Source organism: Arvicanthis niloticus, chromosome 21 (genome assembly GCF_011762505.2).
Source record: "Arvicanthis niloticus isolate mArvNil1 chromosome 21, mArvNil1.pat.X, whole genome shotgun sequence".
NCBI lineage: Eukaryota > Metazoa > Chordata > Mammalia > Rodentia > Muridae > Arvicanthis > Arvicanthis niloticus.
Genome location: NC_047678.1, coordinates 51,288,463 through 51,309,061, shown reverse-complemented (window position 1 = coordinate 51,309,061; position 20,599 = coordinate 51,288,463). Strand labels below are relative to the sequence as shown.

Below are 20,599 nucleotides of genomic sequence, written 5' to 3'. Positions count from 1 at the left end.
GAATAATAATGTAAAACACTCAATAAAATTCTCATAACCAAATCCAAGAACACATCAAAAAGATCATTCACCATCATCAAGTAGACTTCACCCTAGGGATTCAGAGGTGGTTCAATATATGACACAATCCATCAATGTAATCCAGTATATAAACAAACTCAAAGAAAAAAAATCACAAGATTTGTCTCATTAAATGCTGAAAAAGCCTTTAAGAAAATCCAACACCCCTTCATGTTAAAAGTCTTGGAGTGATCAGGAATTCAAGGCACATATCTAAACATAATAAAAGCAACATGGTAGATATTCCTTTTTGTTTCCTTTTTTCTTTTTTTTTCCTTTTTTATTAGATATTTTATTTATACTTCAGATGCCATCCCCTTTCCCCATTCCCCCCTTTAGAAAACCCCTATCCTCTGCCCCCTCTTTCTTTTTGCAGATATACATTTTTTAAAAAATGTTAATCATGGGCTTTATAAGTTTGGTATTGCTCAATCAGAGGTGTAACCCACTACCCAACCTAGATATATCAACTATCTTTGACTGGTGGAGATACATTAACATCTGCCTCCCTGTCTTCCCCCTCTTTCTGTCTTTCATCACCTAGCTTCTCCTCTCCTTCTTCTCCTCCTCTTCTTACTCCTTCTCTTCCTCTCAGTACTCCTCCCACCTTAGCTCCTCCTACATATCACCCTTCCTTTTAAAATGAATCTTTTCTCTCAAATTCTCTAGAAATTCATATTTTGAAAGAACATGATTTAAGTATAGAAACTCAAACCCAATCACCAAGATAGTTGTGATTGTAGAGTACTTTTTTTCCAATGTGGCCCAATACAAGAGAGAATGAACACTGTGAATGTAATTCTGACTGCTGGTTTTCACAGTTGTTCCTCTGCATTGCAGTTTACTAATGTTAGAGATGGGCATTTAGTTGGACTATGGGCAGGGTGGGGGGAGATGATATATAAAGGGAATTTCTTTGGTACTGTGTATAAGCATCACCTGTCAATAAAAAGCTGATGGCCAGCTAAGCAAGGGAGGAAATAAAGGGTGGAACATCAGGCAGAGACAGAGAGAGAGAGAGAGAGAGAGAGAGAGAGAGAGAGAGAACTCAGAGAAACAGTGAAGACCTACAGATTGACCTTGAACTCTGAGGAAGACAGAAACATGAATCTTAGGAGAGACAACCATCCATGTGTCAGACACAGACTAGAATAAACAGGTTGTATGAATTACAAGCTGGTTGGAGAATCAGCCAAAGCTTATGGCCTAGGCATCTTTTTATGAATAGGTCTAGAGTCCTATTCTGGGAACAAAGAGGCTGGGTAGAAAAGCTCCCAGTTACATTTTGTGATGACTTGGCCGCTCTCTGCAGAACACTTGTCCAAAATGAACCTCTTCCTTAAAAGGCCAGATGGATGGTTTGACATAATCAACATCCAGCTACAAAGGCCACTGAGATACTCTGCTGCCTGTAATTGCTAAATAACCTTCACTGCTCTGAGCATTTTGTGCTCTGACCTCACAAAGAGCTACTGTGATGGAAGAATGAGGGCCCTCTGCATAAGACTGTGGACTGGACTGTTGTATTTGTCCATACAGAGCAGGGAGCTGATATTGGTGACCTGTGGGAGGGACTCCTCCAATACATATCTAGTTTGTCAATTTTTGGGTTGTTGGACCTCACATCCTGTGTGCACCAGAGCACAGAGAACACTTACCCTCGTGGCCAGCAACTCCAAAAAGAAGAATATGGAAAGTCATTACAGAGTGCTTTTTACTCTTGGCCAAGGTTCCTTTGGCACTGTGAAACTGGCCTCGCACCTGAAAACCGAGGCGCTGGTTGCCATAAAAACGGTAGAGATTTGCAAGAAGAACATCAGGGGGATACATGCCGAAATATCAGCATTGGAGACACTGCACCATCCCAACATTATCTGCCTCTACCAGGTACTGGTAACATCAAGGCACGTTAACCTTATCACCGAATATATTCCAGGAGGAAGCTTGTATGAAATCATAAAGGAGGATGGCCCGATGCAGGAGGAGGAGGCAAAGAAAATATTCGGGCAGGTAGTGTCAGCTGTAAAGTACTGCCACAGCCTGGATCTTGTGCATCATGACATCAAGCCGCAGAATATACTAAGGGATGAGGACGGTAATGTAAAGCTGATAGACTTTGGTCTGGCCGTCACGTGCAGATCTGGCACATTACTGAAACGGCAGTGTGGGACCAAAAGCTGTTTCGCACCGGAGATTGTACTAAGGGTGCCATTTGATGGGAAAAAGGCTGATGTGTGGAGCTTGGGCGTGGTACTATTTTTCATTAACATTGGGCACTACCCCTTCAGAGGAAACACCATGAAGGAGATGGACGAAAACATCACAACAGGGACCTATGACATTCCATCTCACGTCTCTGGGCAGCTGGAAAACTTAATCCACCAATTGCTCACAGTTGCCCCAGAGATGAGGCCGTCCACTGAGAGAATTGAAAACCATCCCTGGGTGGTGAAGTGTGAGGTAGACATCCCGACTGAGACCGATCCAGATTATAACATCATAGACAGGCTCTGTGGCATGGGATTTGATGCCAATGAGATTATAGAATCCCTGGACAAGAGAAAGTACAATGAATCCATGGGGGCGTATTTGATTCTAAAAGCACAGGCAGACAAGGGGCAAGAGCATGCATTTACAACTTCAGTTGAGACTATGGATCGGTGCCCTACACCACCCCCTTCACCAGCTGATCCCTCTATCTCTGGTCTTCCCTTGAAGAAAAGGACCAGTGAGTCCAACTTTAGTCTCCTCCACATACAGCCCTCAGAAATGCATGGGCCTGTTGCCCTGACACCATCGGGACAGGACGTGGCCACAAGTGTCTCCATGCTTCCAGTTGCTCTACATTGTCCAGAGAAAAAGACCAGCAGCACTTCCACCTGTGCCCTCCATAACGGATCTGTGGCGGCCCCCAGTGTCTGCAACAACATACTGGAGGAGGAATTGCCTGTGCCACCTGAGCAACACTCTCATATACAAACATCTCCTCCTAAGAAGCCTGGGTGCTTCAAGAGACTCACCAGGAAAATCAGAGCAGGCCTATCAAGACTCTGTTGCTTCCCCTGTGCTCAAAAGACAAAGACCCCGAAAACATCCTCCAAAAAAGTGGCTCCCCTGAGAGAGGCAGGAGGCAGAACACAGTAAAGGGTAAGCAGGTATGGGAGGAGGCATCTCTGCTTTGTAATTTACTTTCTATGTCTTTATTCATGTCTCCCTGCTGGAAAAATCAGAGAAGTGTACGTTTCTGGGGTCTCTTGGGATCGTCAGATGTATTTCTATTCCAGCTGGATTAAACCCTGATCCTTGGCTTACCACCTCAGGAAGAAATCCTGTTGGAGAATGCCTAGGTGGTATCTGATACAACCCAACTAGCAGTAATTAGCAAGAGACTGTGGGTACAGCCTGGGTGAAAGGGGGCTTGTGGAGCTGTTGTTTATGAGAAATGTATTCAGATCGAGACTCTGCTTGGGGACCTAGTGTCTGGCAGAATGACCATGATCAAAGCGCAAAGGAACCATTTCAATGCCTCGCTACAATTCTATTGGACAGGCAGAGTGTGCTGAGCCCTGTGAAGTCTGACATTGATGCTTGGATGGCTTCCTGGGGAAGCTGAGCTGGATACTCAGTTCCTGTGTATCCTGCAAGCCCTTTAGTGAGGATATGGTTCGCAGTATTCTACCAGAATCTCCATAGTAGCATTCATAGCCTGGGCATACAGCACCCATAAAAGCAAGGAAGGAGCAGAGATGGGAAGTGTCCTTCCACAGCTCTGTTCTTCACACTTTACCTATGCATTCAGCCCATGTGTTGTCTTGGGCAGCTCCTGTGCAGGCACAGAACATGCTGAGTGACACCATGTCAGCATCCCACCCTTGTGCATACATAGGATGTGCCTTCATGGCCTCTCATACTAACCAAGCTCCCTTAGGTATCACTCTAAATTAAAACTCAACCAGCCTCTCAACTAGCTATCTTCCTGAGAGACCACCCTGGGAGGCTTGTTACATTGTATGCAGCTGACAGAAGGAGGCTTGGGGGACATAGAAAGTGGGCTTCAGGTGTGGGAGATCTAGTTGCCTCCAGAATGTGATCCAGCACCACATTCTTAAAGTGCTGCAGTTTAAGAAAGTCCAGGCTTCTGTCTACTGGGACAGTGTGGTGAGTCTGTGTGCTGGGCTGAAGGACCACACACTGAGGTTTAGAGAACACAGAGAGACACATAGTGCTTCTTCCATCGCGGAGATCACTCAGCCTAGGTGTCCTGATTTCCTGTGGGAAGTGTGGGAGCAGGCACACAACACATCTGTTTCACTGAGCCCAAGAAACCTGCCAAACTTGTGAGTGAACCTCAAAGGCTTCCATGCCTGAGAAACAAGAATGGTTCCTAAGCATTCACCACATTTCTGAGCCTCAGTCTTCCATTTCTGAAGAGCCTGGAGGAAGGTGTCTTCTGATTTTCCAGAGGGTAGCCTTGTGACCTGTCACTTAATTTCCTTGGAATTTTGTTCCCAGAATGTGGGCTGTTTGGCATGGTAGGGCTCAGTGTCCTAGGCATCTAGCTTGCTCTGTGCTTTCTGGGCTGGGCCTGTCCATGTGCTCCGTCTACCATCTGTGTTCCAGTTCATTGCTAGAGCTAAGTCTTCTCTCATAGGCCCCACTTCATTCTTATTTAAGTGGAACCAGTCATCCAGTGTGAAATCAAGATCTGAGATTCAATCCCATGTTCTAGGCTGACTCTGTGTCAGGCTGTGATCAGTTACCCAGTCAGAAGACATTCACTAACCGTGTGCTGTGTGCCAAGCCTTCACTATGTGCTCGATCCAGGGATCTTTAGGCCTGAAGATGGACCTGTTTCCAAGCAACAGACATGCTGGCAGAGTCCAGGAAAATCAGGAAGACAAAAATGGTGGTGTAGGTCTACATGAAAACACCTATCATGGGAAGTTACCAGAGAGAATGCATGGTAGTTCAGGGAATCACAAGAGACACTTCTGTGAGGGCTACAGCAGTTCAGAGCCTGGGAGGGAAGAATAGAAGGCACAGAAGGTCATAGGGGAAGCCATGTGACATGCTGCCAGCCTGAATCCCTGGACATGATGGTGCCTTCTGACATCACAACGGGGGTCCATCAAGGCCATTCCCTCTTCATGATTGCCATGAACACAGAGAGCAGTAGGTCCTGCTTGTTTGTGTACAAATGTGTGTTCTAGCTTGAAAAACATGTGCATAACTGTCCCTGAGGCAAGTCAAAAATAGTAACTTAAGGAATTTAGAGGCACAAATAACAATAGAGGCCATGAAGGGTGCTCTTTAATGGCTTCTCCACCAGGATTTCCTTGGCATGTTCCTTACTCCCAGCTGTGCTACCACCCAGACTGGCCTAAACAGACACAGTCAGGCACTAATAATGAAAATGTCCTATAGACTCACTGTAAATCCGATAAGGACATATTCTCAACAGGATATTTTCATCCCGAATGACTTCAGCTTGACCAAAGTGTCAAAAAAGTATCCAACCTGGGAAGGGGAGCCAGATACTTGAGGGTGTACTCCAGGAACAGTAGATGACATGACTTTCTCTCCTGTCATATTTTCACTCATGCATCTATAAGGTCTCTCAGCAGCTCACCGCCCCATCAGTTTATCCACATATATTAAGTATCTGGGATTCAATGCTACTGTCTTCATACACAGAGGATGATTACTTGAGTCACTCTGGAACCACAGTTCACACAGTGAATAGAGGTTCTGGACTTTCCCTATGCCAGAGTCATCGTGAGACAAAGCCCAATGGCACATGTGAGCTCTTTACTCTCACCAAACTAAAGGACATGGTGTTCCATTAGCTTCCTGACCTGCAACATGATAAAGTCCAATAGTCTATGGCCTCAACAAGATTTTTTAAAGGTTTATTTATTTACTTTATGTATATGAGTACACTGTCACTGTCTTCAGACACACCCGAAGAGGGTGTCAGATCCCATTACAGATGGTTGTGAGCCACTATGTGGTTGCTGGGAGTTGAACTCAGGACCTCTGAAAGAGCAGTCAGTGCTCTTAACCACTGAGCCATCTCTCCAGGCCGTGCCTTGGTGATTCTTAATGCCCACGGCATGTCTCAAGTGCACTTTTTAGTCATTCACTAAAAGGAAAATGGTGCATAGCTTCTCCCATCTCCACACTTGCTCCAGTGGCCTTCCCTCCTGAGCACTTTGCTTCTTATCCTAGTTGTCATCTACCCAGTTTAGGTCTTTCATTCAGTAAGAGGTTCTCAGAGAAGGTGACCCTGCCATTGCCATGGCACCTGGGCTTAAGTTCGCATTGCATCTAATGCCTTTCTGTTTTTCAGCTTCTCCTCTACAGATGAGGGTGCTGTGCTACAGAAGCTTGTGCCTGTGAAGCTGGGAAGGACATGGATCCCTGACTATGAGCGCAGTGGTTCCTTGTTGCTGAAGGTAACATCTCAAGATAACAGCACTGAATAGAAACACAAAGTAAAATTCTCCTACCTGAACAAGGTATGCAGAAAAGAGGTGAGGCTGTCAGTGTCCAGAGGGAATCCAACGTGATGATCTGGTACATGCTGAGGGATAATGGTCAATGCTGAGCAACCTCAAAGTCTCCCTGCAGTTCAGAAGGACACCAAGGCCTGAGCTCTGTGGTTGCTGTATCAGTGTGGAGCATCTGCCCAGAATGGACACCAGCATCTGTAGATGAGGGAGAGATTGAATTCTCACACATTTGTTCTGTATACACAACCAGTAAAACAGCAACCAATCCACTAATGAGGTGTATACACCGTGGTACAGAATTCTCCACAGAGATTCCATGCAAAAGAACAGTGCCTCTTTGGTAGTCGCCCAAACCATCAGATAAACAGGCAAGAAGACCTCAGCCGATAGCTTCAATCCCTGTACCCCAAGAACAAGTAACATGCATATTCATAGAACTCATGAGCTGGTCCTTGTTTCTCTTCCTTCTGTCATTCCTATCTCCTATCAAGGTGAAAACATTTCCTTCCCATGCCCAGAATTGAATCTTGTTCCACAACTCAAGGAATATAGTTGAAGAGAGGAACTGAAATTCTCTTTCCTCATATGTCTGTAAGGACATGCAGAATGGACAGCCTCTGGAAGATTTGTCCCAGCTGCAGGATGTCCTGGGCAGCTGTGCTGTCCTTATCTACTGCAGATGCACTGAAGCCAATAGACTATCCTCTGACCAGGCCATTCTGCCCTTGACACTGATGTGATGATTCCCATACCTCCATATGAACACACCCAACCTGCCCCAACAGTGTGCTGCTCTCAGTATTGGGACACTAAACACAGGAGGACTTGAGTCACCTTGTAATGCTGCCAAAAACAAAAAACCTCAGGCCTTGAAGGAATGGACCTTCAAGTTTTGAGAGCGGAGTATGACTCCTGGATCTGAGTCAACACCAACACCCAGGAATCCAGAAGGTTTCTGTGGTGGATGCGTATATCTACTGACAGAAAATGGTAAGTACTGGGTACACTCACTCTGTATTGGTGCACATAGAACAAAATAGACTTGTCTCCCTGGACATCGGGGCTCAAATGAGAAAAACAGCATGCATGGGCTTCTCCATTTAGGAAAGAAGGTGGGGTGCTAGCAAATAATGTATATATCCTGATCACTTAAAAGACATGCAATTTGAAAGGGAACCTCTCAAGCTTGAATCACTGTGAGAGACATGCTGTCTGCTAGTGCTAGAATCCTCCTGAGAGGAGAATTTTAGAAGGGAGGGGAGGCTCAGAGCATGCAAGTATCCTGACCTCTTGAAGGTTGCCCAGTATGACAGGGGACCTTTAAGGCCTGAATCACTGTAAAACATGCTATCTGCCAGTACCAAAATCCTTCCTGAGAGCAGAATACACTACCAACCCAAAAGAGCCCAAAGTAATGATAAGTAAGATGACAGGTTTTCTGGTGTCCTGTAACACCAAAAGGAGCCCTAAGGCTCACCTCCTCCTATACTCAAACGTAACCCACATCAGTGCAAGTCACTCCAGGGCAACTGCTACTGTTCCAGAATTCCTGCAGACAGGAAAGCTAAGGAGCCCTCCTCTTCCCTGCTGTCTTTGTCTTCTCAGGAAGCTTGAACACTTAAGTCCCTGCAGACTTCTTAACCTGCCCAGAACTCCCTGATCATCCAGTGTTCCAGGACTCTCCAAGTCTTAGGAAAGAGAAGACTACAGACATTTGCAACTCTGATCATCTATAACTGAGCTTACAATGCTCAAACACAAAGAGTCTGTAGTGTCACCATCTCCTGCAGAAGCACCTGTCCTGGTAGACTATCCTCTAACCAGGATACTCTACTCTTCAAAAGGGTATCATGTGATATCCTCATCTGATAATTTCTCTGTCTCCATAAGACACACCCAGCCTGGCCTTACAAGGTGCTATTGTCACTGAGGTGACAGTAAGGAAAGGAGAAATTTGACAGTGAAAAGCTGCATGCAAAAATGACGGGAGGTCCAGCTGTACCTGGAAGCTACATGGTGCAACCTTTGATCGTCTCTTCAGACTTTCATTGTATGTTGGTGTCTCCCTAGTGACAGCCCTGTCACCAAAACATAACAACCTCTTTCTGAATAACTCTCAGCATTGCCTCTCAATCTAGAGACTTGACAAGCCTAAAGGAGGGCCTCTACAAATCTGTCAGTGGATGCCCCCAGAACACTGCACTGAATTTTTTTAGGATTGTGCTCTACCTATGGGATGTCTGACAGAGCTGGATTCCCAGTTCTTGCCATGCAGTCTATTCCTCACTTCCTCATCTGTGCCTGCTCCAGTAATCCTATAGCACCATGGAGGCCATTGTTCCCTTCAGAGGCTGGACTTCATTCTTATCCACAAGGAGTTGGGGTGAAGATTGGCTCTGAGATGTCACCCCAGCTTATAGAATGTCTCAGTGAAGTGGTTTCATCTGTGCTTCAGTCAGTTGCCATTCTATAAGGGTGGTGATGTGCAAAGTCCTCACTAGGTGCGGGATCCCAGGATCATTGGTGTGATGGACAAGCTCTGTACATGGAGCTGACACTCTGGCAGAATCCAGGCATTCAGGAACATAAAGATGGTGAGGTAAGTCCACATTAAAACAGGTAAAAATGGTAATGAAACTGAGAGCTTCCAGCCTAGTACAGGTTGTTGGGAAACACACTCCCTGAGAAGACAGCTCTGCTGGGGTGAGCCAGGGAAGAAAGTAGGCATGAGACAGAGGGCCATGAGAGCCACCATGGGACAGGCAGCCATCATGAATGACAGGACCTGACAAGTGCCTGTGAGGGTCTGATTTGTATGGACACTATAACAGAAATTTATTGTAATTCATCTCTTGGTAAAATAGTGTTCTCCACTCAGATCTCAATCCCTAAGAGTGTTGGGTGTCACAACATACCAAAAGGCGGAAAGGTACCCTCCTTTTAGGATGGTGATGGGAATGTTAGAAAATGAGGAGGCAGTCTTGATAGGGGGATAATGTTAGAATCCCAGAAACAAGAGGCCATGTTCCTGGATGGGGCTCCACCATTCTTCACACATGCATGTTGAGTTTCTAAGCAGGAAATGGTTGCAGATGAAAACTGTCACTATGAGGGTTCCTGGACCTCAATTTTCCCTCAGCACTTTAGCCTGCTCTCTCTTACATGCTACCACTCAGTCTTCTTGGGAATACCCTGTCACTGTCCAGGATTATTCTTAACTTTGAAAATAAGACACTGAGTGGTCCAGGTAGGAAGAGCTACCTGAATCCTCTGTGGTCTGACCTTCAATCACTGTTCTCTTCCGATGTCTGTGGCTATGATTCTGAATTTCAGTAAGCAGTAAACAATCCCGAGGCTTTCCTGACAGGAGCAACACAGGTTGCAGGCAAATCCAGAAGCTGTGCACCAAGTCCTTCCCTGTTTGTGGCTGCTGAGGACATTCTGAAAAGAAAGTCAGAACCTGATATTTCACTAAAGGCACAACCTCTTGAATTCTCTCATTTTGAACTGTAGTTGTAGCTAATGCTGCTGCTGATCCAAAAATCTAGTTCAATATGTGAAAATATAAGCTTCCAACATCCAACATGGAGCATTCTGTCTCAGAGACGACAGGGTGTACACTTGAAAAAAAAACCCTGTGAGAAAGATGTAGAGGTCTCATGTTGCTTTCTCACTATGTGCTTGATTTCAACTCACTACCCAATGTTCCTTCAGTCACAGCCCCAAATTAGTAGTAGCTCTAAGATGGATAGAGCCCTTAAGTGCTGATAGGGACTGAGGGATCCCTGGGTGGCATGTGCCATGCAAGGACTCTTCAGGATCTTCTTCCAGGGCTTATCCCTCTTCATTCTTTGAACATCTTGAGGTACGAATGATTACCTTGAACAGGCTGACACTCACTGCTCAGTTAGCAGACCTCCCTGCCACTTCAGGAAAGTTCTCCCACACTGTTTGACCTCTGGGTTCCACCTACTTTTCAATAAGTATTCACTGTGGTCAAAGAGGAACCCGAGTAACACAGTGCATTGAGTAGCTAGATTTCTGTAATGCCCAGAGAAAGCCCAAGATGGGGCCCCTGGGAACAGTCAGCTCTGTTTTTCTCAGCATCCTAGACTTTGTGATCAGTCATCAGCTTGGAAAGACAGTTTATTGTACTTCCATCTTCAGTTGCTAAGTCTTTTCTGAATGGCATTTCTATAGTGTTGGCATGCTTCTCTAGGAACATGGGAATATCCTGTAATTTTCTATCATCTGTGCACTCTCTCTGCTGTCCTCTCCTTCTGTGCACTTAACCCCTGTGACTCTCTTTGTGAGGAGCTCATCCTCTGGTCCGTTCACACATTTTCTTCTCTAGATTTTCAGTTCAGTGTCAGGACATCAGGAAGCTATGGGCTGGATCATGACCAAGGTTCTGGGGACTCTGTCCTCATGCATGGTATTCCATTCTCTTACTTCTCTCTTGCAGGTCTTGGTGCTTTCCCATAACAGGCTGCTGAATATGGTCAGCTGGAAGGCCAAGGGCCTCGTTTCTGCCAAATAGGATGACACCAACAATAAGTCATGTGACCTCATCAGCATCATCACAAGCAAATGTAGTATGGAGGACTGGTAAAAACAGCATAGACGTCTCCAGTGTCTGTTTGTCACCATTAAGGGTGATGTAAGTCATTCATTTAAATGCCTAGACCTAGAATTCCTCTGCAAGTTGGGGCTTGGGAAGGGGCCACGTGCAGAGGTGCTGGCAGTTCCTGTCACTGGTTATTCCTTAAATGTGAGGAATCTGTGTATCCAGTTGTTACAGAGTGCCCTCTTCCCTAGCTCTTCACCCATGCTTCAGCAAGGATGCTGTTCACTGATTTTCTCTCAGTGGAATGGTGGCACCAGGGAAGCAAGGACAGTATCACAGGCTTCCTCTTAATATGAGCTTCCTGGAAGGTCCTTAGTGGAGGGATGTGCAGGGTCTCTGAAACTCCTCTTTACTGTCATCTGACACATGGCATGCACTGAGACAGGTCTCTCTGACCCTGGACAGAACTCTCTGAAGGCAGTTATTACATTATGACTGGAGATCAGACATTCAGAGGAAGTGAGGCACTGTGCCCGTGGTCCCACTGATGTGAGTTGGGAGGGAGCCCAGTTTGAAAATTTTGACTGACTAAGGGAACCATCAGATATGTTCCATTGTTGCACCTGGGTTATTTTACAGTCAGTGTGATTATCTGAAACAAAACCTTTTTAGTTTCATTTTCATCACAGTGACTTGACACTTCCAGGATATACTGCATCCCCACAGTGAAGCCAAGGCACATGGGCAAAGCAGCTACCCATGTCATATCCACAGTCAAGAACAGAGGGAAACAAATGCTTGCATGTAAGCTTTCTTTTTTGTGCTCCTCGAGAGCTCTCTGTTCTTATCCAGTCTGGGACACAAGTCTAGGGAATGGCACTGCCCAAGCTGTTGTGGCTTCCCATGTCATTTAAGGTAATCAAATCAGTCCTCTACAGACGTGCTCAGGGAAAACTTTATTTAGAGGATTCTTCTGTGAAGACTCTCCTCCAGGTCACTGCTCCTGCACAGCTTGAGGGTTCAAATGAAAGAACATGAATTGCTCCCAGTGGCCACCACATCTCCCAGCACTGAAAATTCTCAGACTCATGACTAGAGGCTTCAGCTTCTCATTTTACCTAGCCTCAAAGCTGACATCTTGTAGTGTGTCCTGCCTGACCTCTCAGATTCTCCTCACATTATACCTGACACTGTTTTCACTTAGCCATCAGCTCATCCTGGGATGTCTCTGCTGTGTCCTCAACTGATGCTTTCCAGACATAGATTACTATTTCACAGCAGACTTCTTTGCCTTCAGGTTGATCCCTTTTTCTGTTTCCTCTGCAAGATCCTTTTCCAGGTGTGGAACCCCTCCCTCCAAGAGATGTTAGCCAATGATCAGCCTTTCATTTTCCTTCTGCTAGCCTGCACTTCTTTGAGTAGGTCCAATTTCGTGCTAGTAGGTATGTATGAGGCTTACAGATCTTGCCTAATTTTCACAGTTGGTATGGTTCTGAGAGCATGTAACCTTGCAAATATTTTAAATTGTTTTACATATTTACTCACTTACATACCAATTTGGTATCTCTTCTCCTCTATTCTCTCCTGTTTTCTGATTCTCTATTTCTATATCTCTTACTCCTGCTTGTCTATGTCTCTGCATCTGTAACTAACTGGCACCCTACTGTTCTCTTTCTCTTTGCTTTTTTACCTCTTAGTCTCTGTCTCTCTCTCTCCCTGTAATTGTGTATGTGTGGGAAGCTGTCATTCATATTTTCTGGGTAGCCAGTAGAGGTCAGAGGATAACTTGGTGAAATACCTAGGGATCAAACACCATTGGATATTTTAGGAAAACCTCAAGGATCTGAGGCAGTGCTCGTACATGCAGGAGAAGTATCTGATCATTCTGGGAAGTGGGAGACATAGCCTTTGAACGAATAGGTGCTGTTCTCTTTCCTTGGGTGCCAATCAGGACAACCAGATCTTATCTGTCCCACAGACTTGCCTTGGTTGTAGTTCTGGTTTTCTGGTTTTTTGGTTGTTTTGTTTTCGTTTTGTGTGTGTGTGTGTGTGTGTGTGTGTGTGTGTGTGTGTGTAATCAACCACTTAGCTAAGTACTCTAAGTTAAGACTTGTTGAATCTTAGCATCCTATTTCATGTTCCCCTGTTCTTTCTGCCTACTTTTAGTTTTCCAGAACTTTCTGTGACTATGACAGTATGTCTGTAACACTTTAGGATGGACAAGCCAATATTAGGATTACTAAAAAATCTTCACAGTCCTACACCACAAAAGATACATCAAGTTTTTGCACTTAGCATGACTCTTGACATGTTGCACTCAGAGGGTCACCACAAATCCACAGACCAAGATACAGAGTACCCTTAATTTAGTGTTTCTTTCATCTCATATTAAAGACAGAACTAAAGTTCACTGTGGACCTCATCTTTTAGATGATCACTGTGATAATGTAGCTTTTGATGCTAAGACACTGGGATATTAAACATGCATGAGAGGAAAGGTCTCAAAGTTGACGTGACTCCTACAGCTCAAACCATGCATACCTGATGTCCTCAGGTTCTGTTCTCAGGGGGCAAAATTGGGAAATATCTATACTGTGTAAAAGGAAACTCCCAAACACTCTTAAGTCACTGCACCTAGAGCAAAGGCTTTGATGACACCACACCCTAAAGCAAGTGAGGTTGGAAACATGGTTGCCTATGACTAGTCTTACCACTCCTGCTGCAGCTGTTGTGAGGGATGTACCCTGTACACCTGTATCTAACACCATCCTGGTATGAGTTAGATACTCTTGCTGGAATCACAACCCAAGGCATCTAAATTGTTGATATATGGAAGGACAGTGCATTTACTGTGTTTTGGTAAATGTACTCATGTCTGTCTGTAAGAGAAATAAATGATATACTTTGTCCTTCTGAGAAATGGGAAACCAGGCTCAGGAAGGTCTCTCATGAGTATGATAGCTCTGACAACACAGAAACCCATCGAGGCTCACAGAAAAAAGGCACATTTGAAGCCCTGCTTGACGGGTCCTAGACCAAGGATCTCTCCTTCCTCCTGGCTTCTTTTGTAACACAGTGTCCCCCTCAGACACAGCCATTTCAGTCATTCTTACAGTCATCACCTTGGCACACAGTCTAGATGTCAGCCAACTCTTATACCTCTCCCTTTGTGTAACATGGGAAGGTGGTGGCCATGTCCAGTGTCCTAACAGTTCTAGAGTAAGCTGGTTTCACTGCACATTTAGATCTGTCACAGAAGGCTGTGCTGTTGTGTAACATGGGCAGATGTTGGCCATGTCCAGTGTCCTAAGAGCTCTACAGTGACCTCACTTCAGTACACAGCCAGTCCTCTCAGAGAAGGCTCAGTTTTGAGCCATGCATGAATCTTCTTCCTTTTGTATGCTTTTCTTGTAAAGTAGACTAGAAAATGTTATCTGAGGATATCCTTCCACCTTACAAGTCTTCACAGCTCCTCCATCATGTCCTTGGCATTTTGAGGTGATCTAGTTCATCAATTCCACCCATTGCACAGAGCAGCAAAGTCCCACCCCATTCTTTCCTGACCTTAATCACATCTTGCCTGGAAACTACTCAGAGGACTTAATCCACCTCTCAGGTGTCTGAGGTCCAGATGATGAACTGTGACTTGGAGGGAAAGCAGAGGTGAAAGATCCTCTCTTGAGCAATCTCAGAGAGTTTTATCTATTCAGACCCACACAGAGGGAGAGCATGACTGCAAACTGGCCTTGGTGAGCACTATATCCTCAAGGGACATGAAGCAGAGATGTTGAGATTCCTCTAAAGATCCAGTGGACCTCTCTCTCAGAGAGGAGTGATGTGTCTTTTTAAATCTTAAGGAGAGATGGTCTCTTTCTCCCACACATATGAGCTGGGTTTATTACTGATCATGCTGGGAGATGAGCATGTTCAATCTGAAGGTAGCCTATTTTGTGTGGCCTAACATGCAGCCATGGATCACCTGTGTGATTCTTTCTGCTGCCTGCAAAGCCCAGGCTCTTCCAAGTTTAACATAGGAAGCCATTGTGCTACAGGCCAGGGAGGTCTCTGATTCAGAAGGGCCTCCTTTGCCTGCACATTCCGGCCACATGCCAACCATGCTCTCTGGCTTCACAGAATCCTATGGTGTTCTTTAAGGTTTCCCAGTCATTTTTGGGAACTCCATCTGCTGGTGATTAGCACTTCCTGTGGAGTGTGCCACTTGAAAAGCCGTCTGCTCTTATTATTTTCCTTGAATCAAGTTCCTGTTCTGAAACTCTACAGACAAGATGTATTCAGAAAAGTTTCAATGCTGTTGTACCGATCTATTAGGCCATCAAGGTCCTGCTCAACCCTGACAAGTTATCTCATCCCCAAGATTTTCTCTGTCTTTCTAGTATTTGGTGACTTGCATCTGGCCCATGTTTCCTAGGGATGATCCCTTCTGGTTTCTATCAGTGACCCTGCAGCTTTGAACTGGAAGACTCTCTCATTTTTCTCAGGTGGTTGTTGGGTAAACCATCTTCCTCATCTTGTCTGATGTTTAGTTAACCATTTGAAAATAGCTTGCAAGAAAACATTGAAAAGACCACTTGCAAAGTTTCTTTAAAGCTTAATTGTCAAGGAAACTAACAGACATGAGACAGAAGTGGGTCAAGAGAAACATAGTAAACTGTGAAATCCAATCAAATTCCCAGCAATATGTTCAACTGGGTGATGCACAAGAGTGTGTTTAAAATTTAGAGAACTCATTTGGTACAGAGGATCCTAAACAGTCCTTTTCAAATGGTAAGGCTCAGGCCTGGTTGTGCAGAGTTCAAAGAATTCCATTTTCAGGTTTCAGGTTTACCCAAGGCTGAAAGACAAATCTCCTGATAACCTTTCACATTCTAACAACATAACAACCAGCTGCCACCACTAGCTGTACTGAATGATACTTTGCTTGTAGCTAAAGTGTCATCCTTTAGGCTGTTAGCTTCTATTCTCTTATGTGTGCTTGCTGCTACTTGGCTCTCTTCTTTGCAGTACCAATCTTACCCACCAATCTGGGACATTACAGAGGCTGGATGATGGTACAATGAGAGGTCTGTTGGCAGAAGGGCTAAATAGAAGCTGAGTGAGTTGTAGGGTTTTCCTGAGTTCAAGGAACCTGAGCAGAGTGAGGGAGGACAGGTACCTACTGTCTGGAATCAGGGGACAGGCTTTAGCCATATTCTGCTCTACTGTGGAAGATAGCACAGGATAAGAACTACATCCTTAGCTGGCTTGCACTTCACTACACTCTCACAGCTTTTCAACTTAGACTGTATTTGCTTATATAAGGTACACTCCAGTGTTATAAGCTCCTATCTATGGTTTGGTGGATGAGTTAGGATGCTGAATGGATACTGTTTGGTACACCATTCTGTGCCTCCATTTTGAGCCCTGCCTTTGATATCACCATGTCTTGTGTTCCCTCCAGAGTTTATCTCAGCATTTATCATCATGAAAAAACTTCCAGTGAGCTCTGAGAATTCATTTTCCAGAAAATTGGATGTCCATGGATGATAATGACATCTCTGGGCCCTCAAAAGCCAATCATGATGGAGGGTAGAACTCTGTCAGTCATTGGAGCAATGAGTCTCTGCTGGGCAAGTTGAGCTGCTTCCAGGCAACTTTTATCAAAATGTAACAAGATGATCTTGACCCTTGACTCTTAAGTAAGTGTTCAAAATGGTTCTTGTACACCCCATTTGCACAAAGGAGGTAAGAAGTCTACTGAAGTCTTTTGTGGCTTTTGGACCCTGCTAGTTTGTTTAGCAATGTAGAGGTCTGGGAGGTCATCTCTGAACAGTGGCGTATCTGTAGTGTCTCACTATGTCTTCATAATGCTCCCATGTGACTGGGAAATGGAGAGTACACAGACATATTAAAATGAAATCTTCTGCTGTATGAATTTGGGGCTATGCCCAGTAGAGTGGGCACTCATCAGAAGTAACATTTGGACATTTTTTTCAGCTATGCAGGAAGAACCATTTGGCTGTCACCCTCACTCCTGGATGTGTTTATATATGCATCCCATCCCCTGAGGTGTTGAGTCTCCAGGGGAAAACTTTCCGTGTGGTCACTGCAGTAGCTATGTGTGGGTCTCTTCGCTTGCCTTCTGTACATGGACAACACAGGTGATGTTTTCTGTAACTGGGTATATGATCCCTGAAGGTCAAGTTGTGTCTCTTTCCCCTCAGAGTACCCAGGCTCCTCACATTCTCTGTGCTCACTTACCCCATTCTTGAAGCTCTTTAACATCTCCTCCTTAGTCATTGAGTGACCTTGCAGTTCTCATGAGAATACCCCTGACTGGATGTTTCCATTCTTAGTCCCATTGTAGGAAGGAGAACAAAGCCTGAAGATGTCATGCTGTTCACCAGTTCAGGCAGTGCAGGAGAAGAGCCTGCAACTAACACCAGAACCTCTGAGTGCTAGGACCCTGACACTTTCCACAGGGTTTCTAGGATGCCTCTAGGTAGGCAGTGTGGCACAAGTTAACTCTTTCCAAATAGCCTGACTGACATAGTGGAGAGACAGCCCACAAATCCCTGTCTCCATCTCCTTCAGCTCTTGCAGGTCTCCTTGGCTAACACCTCAGAGAGATTCTGATTCTTCTGACAGGAGAGCTCCAACAAAAAGCTCAGAATTCAGGTTAGAGGGACAAGTATAGCCATGAGGGTTTTCATATGTATTGGTGGAGTGCTAGGATGTCTGCTAGGTACAAAGACTGCTGGGAGAGAGCTGGGAACTCATCTTTTGCAAGAAAGCCACTCTCCTCTCAACTTACACAAGCTCCTTCATTTTTTCTCCATATTCAGCCTCTTGACACTGAACAGATTGTTCAAGATGATGAGCCCAGGCTTAGAAGATGGACTCCAGCCAAGAAGCCTGGCCACTGTAAGGATCAGCCACATCTTTAGGAAATGCATGGAAAACATCTATGCATCCCAGCGTGCATAGATGGAGAAAAGTGCAAAGACCAGAGTTTCATGAGGCATTCCAGGATACAGAGAGCCTGACAGACTCAGGTCAGAGGTTACCTCTGCATCCTAGGAGAGGAAGAAGGCCCCACTCCACAGAAGAAGCCTGTTGCTGATGCTGTTGCAACTAGAACTATGAATGTGAGACTTGTGTCTCTGTGGACTCTGGGTTTGGGCATCTTGTGCCCAGGTGTCCACAGTTGTCCTCTCATACCTCATTTGGTAGAACTTTGTAAGTCTTAACATTGAGCGTGTCATGTGCATGATGGTATCCCATGAGATACATAGGCTAAGAAAGATTTATATCCCTTCAAGGGGATGGAACTAAACTTTACTAACAGTTGACATTAAAAGTGCTGTTCTGTACTTTGTGGTCATTGACCCTTTTCACTGTAATTGTCAGCTTGCCCACCTGGAAGAGCAGGCCTGACTCTGTATGGAGAATTCAGGTCAGGAATGTCACCAGGGACAGAGGAGTCAATGCTTGCCCTATGAAGGTACCGTACCTGATATCTTGTACTCTGACAGATCAAAGACAGGATGGATAGTTTGCCAATACATAAAGCATAGGCACAGGGCTGGCATAGAAGAATTAACTTGAAGGTACAGCACGTTAGAGAGTAAGGGAGGGCTGAGAATCAGAGGAAGTGTAGGACACACACTGAGATCATGTGACAGGTAGCATGAGCTATGTGGCTGTGACAGCTGGATAAATGTGATTTCTTGCTCTGACTGAAGCAGATCCATGGCAGGGCCTGCCTGAGCCCTCCATTGCTACCTTTGTTTCCAGCTGCTTCTCTCTTGCAAGTCACAAGCTGTATGAAACACTACTCTTGGCTGCCAACATCACATGGGCTTTCTTTACATTATAGGAAGGGTATACAAGAATCTATCCTCCTCTTACCTAAGAGCTAGACTAGGGACAGGAGAACATCAGATCCCTAGAGCCAGTTCTGACTATTCCCATATTGTATCGGGGAAATAATTCAACATCCGAGTTCCTGCAATTAGAAGTCAAATTATACCTGTCAGTCCAAAGTATTACCAAGGATGATACTCTGGGAGTCATCTAAACTGGTCCTCTCCCTCAGCTCTTCCTTGTAAGGAGCCACAGTTAGTGGTGATAGCATCCGCCATTACAAGATGGAGCTGGCATCCTGCTCCCACAAGTAAACAACTAACTGCACAGGTGCAAAGAGGCGAAAGCGTGCCAAGCCACTGCCAATCCCGGGGCGTAATAAGGGGTGATGAGTGAACAGCCAATCAGAAGTGAACACGCCACTCTAGGGTGTATATAAGCAGTGCCTCATCCAGGCTCGGGGTCTTCTGCTTTACCTGGTACGAGAATAAAGCCTCGTTGTGGTAACTACCCTAACACTGCCTCACATGTATCTTTTGAGGGTGAAGGGGACTTAGGAGGTGCGTGGAATACTTCCTGCTGGCTATTTCTTGGTCAGTCAGTTTCTCTGTGCTGTTGAAGAGCAGCAAAGGGCTTAGCAAGGACCTCAAAGTCACGCTAAGACTCTACCCTGCCCTGCTGCTCACACAGTGAGAGGCATTTAACATTTATTTGAGACCTTCTCAAGAGTACACACTTGGGCCCCACCACAAAGGAAGGTAGATTAAAGGTGACATGGGCTCAGGAGATTTGACACTGACTCAACAGTCCTTTTATAGTGAATATTTTACACACTACACTGGATCCCAAGGACCAGAGTCAGAGCCAGAGTGGCAGAATGTGTTGTGCAATTAATAGCCAGTGGCATCCTCAGTGGCAAGCCAAGCAGCTCTGGGGAAACCTCAAACCCAGACTGCTGGTCAGGGCCCAGATCCAGCAAGAAAAACTTCCAAAGAGAAAACTGTTCCCAACAGTATTACAGCTCAATAACACAGCTGCTCTCAGATAATTCTTGGTGAAATAACTCATGCACATTTTTTCCTTGTGGATAGGAACCTTATACATATTATGGGGTGTGCTGGGATCTAGGGAGAGTTGCTTCTTGTTGTCCCTATCTGAGGTATAAGAGGTGCATGGGGGAGGTGAGATGTTTTCCCTAAGTGACATGGTCCATTTACTGGTATGTTGTCCTCACGAATTCTAAGACTGGTAGACCTTGGCCTAAATTGGTACTCTTCTCAATCACGAGAATACCTAAGGTTTTTGTTAACAGACTTCAACCTTAACATGTTTTCCGTCTGGTGACTGACTCTACTGTCCAAAAGAAAGCCACATAACAAAAACCAAGTCATCTAATTAATACTTGGGGTAGTGAACTGAAGAGATTGCCCTCAAAGGAAGAGACCCAAATGCAGGTACTTTGACAAGGGTTCAGCATCCTTATCATCCTGGAAATGGAATTAAAAGTGTTTGAGGTGACTGTTTCCTCACTCCTCCTCCACTATGACTGATATCTCCACATGACATTTCTCTCAACATGTGGCTGGGTGGTCTCAAG

The 20,599-nt window shown here is 45.1% G+C and overlaps 1 pseudogene across 2 annotated transcripts; it reads left to right on the top strand.

The window, feature by feature from the left end:
* Positions 1-1,595: 1,595 nt before the first annotated feature.
* Positions 1,596-18,514, top strand: LOC117693865 (putative sperm motility kinase W pseudogene; annotated as a pseudogene). Of its 2 annotated transcripts, XR_013105580.1 has the most exons (8): positions 1,596-3,207; positions 6,410-7,562; positions 8,178-9,171; positions 11,038-11,232; positions 16,598-17,297; positions 17,493-17,638; positions 17,731-17,814; positions 17,982-18,514. The product of XR_013105580.1 is annotated as a putative sperm motility kinase W pseudogene, transcript variant X2 (transcript). The 2 variants fall into 2 exon arrangements; XR_013105579.1 differs by having other exon boundaries at positions 16,598-17,638; positions 17,982-18,508.
* Positions 18,515-20,599: the final 2,085 nt, after the last annotated feature.